Source organism: Chinchilla lanigera, unplaced genomic scaffold (genome assembly GCF_000276665.1).
Source record: "Chinchilla lanigera isolate Chin_1 unplaced genomic scaffold, ChiLan1.0 scaffold00040, whole genome shotgun sequence".
In the NCBI taxonomy this organism is placed as follows: Eukaryota; Metazoa; Chordata; class Mammalia; order Rodentia; family Chinchillidae; genus Chinchilla; species Chinchilla lanigera.
The window spans coordinates 697,035-703,511 of NW_004955441.1; the positions used below are offsets into that span (position 1 = coordinate 697,035).

Below are 6,477 nucleotides of genomic sequence, written 5' to 3' on the forward strand. Positions count from 1 at the left end.
GAGGTCCTAGAGAAACAGGAACAGTCCAAGTTCAGAGCTGGTATAAGGAAGGAAATTATAAGGATCAGAAAAGTAATCTGTGAATTGGGAGCTGGCCATGGTGGTGGTACATGCCTGTAATCCCAGCACTTGGAAGGGTGAGGCCGGAGGACAGGAAGAGCACCGCAAGTCTGAGACCAGATTCATTAGTGAGTTCAAGACCAGCCTGAGCTACATAGCAAGACCCTGTCTCAAACAAACAAACAAACAAACACACAAACAAAAAACAAAGCATTAATGAATCAATGAGCCAGGTTTTTTTGAGCATAATTGTGTAATGTTTATTGCAGAAAATGAGAAAAAAATAAGAAAAAGAGAGGTGATGTTTATTGAGGAAAATAAGAGAAAAGTAGAAGAAAGAAAAGGAGAGGGAAAAAAAGAACTAGAGAAGATAGTGTAATGCCTTGGTTTATGAGCACTTCTATTTGCTAACAATTTGGTTCACAAATAAAAACATTTGGCAAAAATTTGCGTCCATTCACAAACTCCACATCAAGTGACAAACACTGTCTTCCCCACACAAACACAAATGCAGCCATACTCCCCAAAATTGTAAATCAAATTAAGTGTGTAAACCAAGGTATCACCGTATGTCCTACACGCAGGACAGACCACTACATGAGCAAAGGGCAGTGGCCAACGACCTGGTCCTTTGAAGAATAAACAAAATAGACATCAGTAAGAAATAAATAATAACAAATGCTGGCGAGGCCATTGGGAGAAAGGAGCCCTTGTACGTTGTTGGTAGGAATGTAAACTAGTACAACCACTATGAAAACCAGAGTGGAGATTCCTCTACATGTAAAAATAGAAATTCTATTTGACTCAGCTGTTCCTCTTTTTTTATTTTTTTCTGGTACTGGGAATCAAACTCACGACCTCACGCTTGCCAGGCAGGCGCTGTGCCACCGAGCTAAATCCCCAGCCCCTCAGCTGTTCCTCCTACAGGTATAGTCCCAAAGAGTTGAAGACATCATACCACAGTGACACAGGCGTACTATGTTTATAGGAGTACAATTTATAATGGCTAAATCTTGGAAATAGCTTATATGCCTGTCAACAGATGAATGGATAAAGAACATGTGGTATTTATATACAATGAAGGCCGGGCGTGGTGGCACACGCCTGTAATCCCAGCACTCGGGAGGCTGAGGCAGGAGGATCGTTGCGAGTTCAAGGCCAGCCTGGGCTACAAAGTGAGCTCAAGGCCAGCCTGAACTGCACAGCGAGACCCTGTCTCAAAATGACAAAAACAAAACAAAACAAAACAAAACAAAACGCCAAATATACACAATAGAGGACTGCTGTATCATAGAGTGGGCTAAGCTTGAGGCAGCTGTAGGTGAATGGAATGCGCCTTGAGACCGTAATGTGAAGAGAAATAAATAGATGCACAAGTTTAAATATCACGTGGTTTCTCTTATATGAGAAACCCAAAATACAAATAAAGAACAAAATAGCGAAGACCAAAAATAAGGAAAAAAAGAGAGGACCATAGACAAAAAGAGACTTTCTTTCTTCTTTATGAGCACTTTATGACGAAGAGAGCTTTTTCAAATGAGAAAGGGAACATAAGCTGGAGGGAGCGGGGCGCAGTCGGAAGAGGGGATGAGCGAGACTTGAGACGCGTTCTGTACGTGTACAAACTTCCCGCGGTAAAGGTAATCGCTGCGCACCGCGCACGTGTACTAATAAAATAGAGAAATAGACAAGAGGAGCGGGAGAACAGCTTCTGTCTTTTTTCGGCCTTCTGCGTCACACGCAAATGCATCTACGAGGCTAAAGCTAGCGGACATCGAAAGTCTTATCTGCACAGGAAACTGAACTGTGAATTTTAGTGCTCTGCAGCAGTACAGAAAGGGGAAGGAGGGTGGAATATAAGTTGGATGGGTCAGGCCACATTATCCTCTAAAGTGACACACTAATTTCAGCGTGCAGAGAAATACACTGCAGGAAGAAGCCGGAAGCAAAACAGGAAGAAGCACTCACAGCCGAATACTGTATATAAGGATTGAGTGCAAGATCAGATGTTTTCTATTATTATTATCTTTTTCTTTTCTCTGTTTTTACCTTTTTGAGACAGGGTCTCCCTGTGTAGCTCAGGCTGGCCTTGAGCTCACTTTGTAGCCCAGGCTGGCCTCACAGCAATCCTCCTGCCTCAGCCTCCCAAGTGCTGGGATTATAGGCATGTGCCACCACGCCCAGCACATTTTCTATTATATTTACCATCACAGTGGTCTTTTGTTTGGCTTTTGTTTTCTTTTTGAGACAGGGTCTCACTCCCCCAGGCTGGCCTCAAACTCGCAGCTATCCTACTGCCTCAGCCTCCCGAGTGCTGGGGGTACTGGTGTGCACCACCGCATCCAGCCCACAGTGGTCTTTTATAAAATTTTAGTTTATTAGTACATAAAGTTTATATTTCTTGTGTGGAATTTGTACATGTACATAATATGTCTCAGTTCCTTTTTTTCTTTGTTTTTGGTACCGGGAAACAAACTCAGGACCCCGTGCTTGCCAGGCAGGCGCTGTGCCGCTGTGCTATATCCCCGGCCCCCGATCCCTTTTTTCATTCCTTATCCCTTTCCTCCCTCCTTGCTCCCTCCATCTCTTGGTCCTTTTCCCTTTTGAGAAGGAAGTATCTCCCTGCTTCCTACTGCATATCTTTAATTTTGCTCTTTACCTTTTCTCTGGGATTCTCACGTAAGACAAACCACGTGATATTTAAACTTGCGCGTCTGGTTTATTTCACTGAACACTGCGGTCTCGAAGGGCATCCATTTTCCTACAGATGACTCAAGTTTACCTCGCAGGAGTCTTTCCTTGCTTTTAAACATTAATACTTTATGGGCAGTCCTTTCTCTTTTCAGAAAATTTATTTGGTGACTTTATTTTACCAATAGATAATGTGTTTATGTTGTTCATTATTTGAAAGCTTCACAAGGGTTTACAGTGTCTATCCTTTAAGTATTCAGTTACTCTGCCTAGAAGTAAACCATTGTGCAAGCAATTATACTTATTTCCTTTTTTTCTTTGTTTTTTTTTTCTTTCAAGATAGGGTCTCTGTATGTAGTTCAGGCTTGAACTAACTCTGTAGCCCCAGCTGGCCTCACACTAATGGCAGTGCTTCTGCCTCTGCCTCCTGGGTGTGCCTGCAATAGCGAGATCCCGTCTCAAAACAAACAAACAACATAAAATAAAATAAAAAGCCTTGTGGTGTTGTCAGGTAGTTTGTTTAGAATTGGCTAGCCAATTAAACTTATACCGGGTCCTTCTTACCTTGAATAAAGAACTGGATGAAACAAGCCAAAAATGGTGCCATGAGTTTATTTGAAAACTGAGTTTCTGTGAGCCGGGTGTGGTGGCACACACCTTGATTCCAGGATTCGGAGAGGCTGAGGCAGGAGGATCCTTGCAAGTTTGAGACCATCCTGGGCTACAAAGTGAGCTCAAGGCCAGCCTGAATTACACAGTGAGACCTTGTCTCAAAAGGTTAAAAAAAAAAGATGATTCACACCAATATGAAGCACAAAAAACTTCACACAAGCCTAATAAATACATGCAAATTACTTCCGGGCGTGGTGGCGCACTCCTGTTATCCCAGCAGTGGGGAGGCTGAGACAGGAGGATCATTGGGAGTTCAAGGCCAGCCTGAGCTCAAGGCCAGCCTGAAATGCATAGTGAGACCCTGTCTCAAAAAGACACACACACACACACACACACACACACACACACAAAATATATGCAAATTACTATAGATGGTAATTTTTTAAGAAGAGTACTCTGTAGATCTGTATTAACTTCTGAGGTCTTTTTTTTTTTTTTGGCACTAGATATAATTTTTCAGCTAACGTGTTATTGTTCCCCTGACAGCATTTCCCTTCTCTAAATCACCATATTCACATCCCACATGGACACATCCTGTGACAGCCCTGGCTCTGGCCTCCTTCCAGGACTCTTGGATGCTGCTGCTGTGAACAAATTGTATCTAGAAAAATTGGGGGACTCTAATTCCTTTTTTTGCTGGGGACTCTAATTCCTTTCTAGTGGTGGGAAACAAAATGTGGTCTGTGGTCCTATTTTCTCCTGAGGGTGAAATTTTTAAATATTTTTTTTTTAAATGAGTTAAGACACAGTAGCATATGCCCTTAATACCAATTTAATACCAGCTACTTGGGGGCTGGGCCAGAAGGATTGCAAGTTTCAGACCAGCCTAGCAGGATTGCAAGTTTTAGGCAAACCTAGCAGGATCCTGTCTCAAAATAAAAAAATTAAAAGTTCTGGGCAGGGGCTGGGGATTTAGCTAAGCGGCACAGCGCCAGCCTGGCAAGCGTGAGGTCGTGAGTTCAATTCCCGGTACCGGAAAACAAAACAAAACAAAAAAAAGTTCTGGGCATAGTCGGGTGTGGTGATGCACGCCTGTAATCCCAGCACTTGGAGGCTGAGGCAGGAGGATCGTTGTGAGTTCGAGGCCAGCCTGGGCTACAAAGTGAGCTCAAGGCTAGCCTGAACTGCATAGTGAGACCCTGTCTCAAAAAAAAAAAAAAAAAAGTTCTGGGCCCATGATTCTGTTGTGGATCACCCCAGTGTCCAGGCTCCAGTACCACAGGGGGGAAAAGAAGTACTGGGCTTAGCTCTGTGGCAGAACATGTACTTGGCTTGCTGGAGGCCCTGTGTTCAATCCCTAGCACCAAAAATAAACAAATAAATAAAAGTTCAAAAAGGGGAGTTGGTAAGGGAACACAAAATATACCATATACCACCCTAACCTTTTTTTTTTTTTGGTCTTTTTGAGACAGGGTCTCGCTATGCAGTTCAGGCTGGCCTTGAGCTCACTATGTAGCCCAGGCTGGCTTCTCATTTGTGGTGATCCTCCTGCCTCAGCCTCCCAAGTGCTGAGATTACAGGTACATACCACCAAGCCCAGCCATGTGAAGGTTTGTGTGACATAAAATTTCAACTTAATTGGGCAAAAACCTAGGAAATGATTGCTGGGTCATTTGGTGAGTCTGTGTTTAGCTTTGTAAGAAGATTGCCTCAAAAAAAAAAAAAAAGAAGATAAAAAAAGTAAAAGATAAAAAAAGATAAAGATAAAAAAAGTAGCTCAGTGATAGAGCCTTGCAAGCGTGAAACCCTGGGTTCAATCCCCAGCCCTCCAAACAAACAAACAATCACAAAAAATCTGTTTGGTGTAATGGTGCATCCCTGTAATCTCAGCACTGAGGAGGCTGAGGCAGGAGGATTGCTATGAGTTTGAGGCCAGCCTGGGCTACATAGTCAGTACTAGGGTAGCCTGAATTGCATAGCAAGACCCTGTCTTAAAAAAACAAAGCAAACAACCAAATCTTGCTGTCTTCCCAAGTGATTTTACCATTTTACATTCTTATCAGTGATGAAAGTGCTTGTGAAATATCCTCACTAGTGTTTCAGGTTGTTATTTTTTGGACTTTAGCCATACTAATAGGTGTGGTGGGACCATATTAACCATACTGAAGTGTATGTGGCAGTGACCTTAAGCAGCTTCAGGCTGTTTTCTCACCATCACTAACATCTATCCACGGAACTCTTCATTTTGCAAAAGCGGAAACTCTGCACATATTAAACCATTTTCCATTTTTCTCTGTCCCTGCTCTTGGGAAACATCATTCCGCTCTTTATCTCTACGACTTTTACTCCCCTAGGTACCTTTCACACATGAAATCATACAGTATTTGGCCTTCTCTGGTTGGTTTATTTCACATGATCATAATGTTCCCAGGGTATGCCGATGTGCTAACATGCGTCAGAATTTCCTTCCCGTCTAAGGTTAAATACAACTCCCTTGTGTGCACAGACCACATTTTAGTGCCCATCGCCCACCAGGGGGCGCTTAGATTGCTTTCACACGTTAGCTCTTGCAAGTAATACTGCCGTGAACACTGCTGTACAAACAACCCTTTGAGTCCTTGTTTTTAATTCTTTTGAGTATCCGCTGAGAAGTGGAATTCCTAGATCATATAGTAATTCTATTTTTTAATTTTCTGGGGAAATTCCATCCTGTTTTCCACAGTGGCCGCACCATTTTACTTTCCTCCAGCAGTGCACAAAGGTCCCCTTCTTTCCACACCCTGCCTAACACTTAGTACTTTAGTGAGAACCATCCTGATGCATATGAGGTTTTATGTTATTGTGGGTTGGTCTTTAGGGAGAATTGCAGTGGTACAGGTGCTGGCTATCAGTATCAGGCCAGACAGAAATAACTTTGTATATGGAACTTCCCATTAAAAATTATTAGACAAAGTATAGCACAACAACTCTTGATAATCTCCTACCTCTTTTGTCTCTATCTCACTATTATTTGTCTATTTGTTTTCCTGAGAAACTATTTTGTAGATAATAATATGTAAAACGATAACCATTGATAATTTCCTACCATTTTGTCTGTAATTTGCTAAGTCCCCC

The 6,477-nt window shown here is 42.5% G+C and overlaps 1 pseudogene; it reads right to left on the reverse strand.

Annotated features, from left to right (window-relative positions):
- The window catches only part of LOC102009655, a 14,785-nt pseudogene that overhangs the window by 2,016 nt on the left and 6,292 nt on the right, over positions 1–6,477 (reverse strand).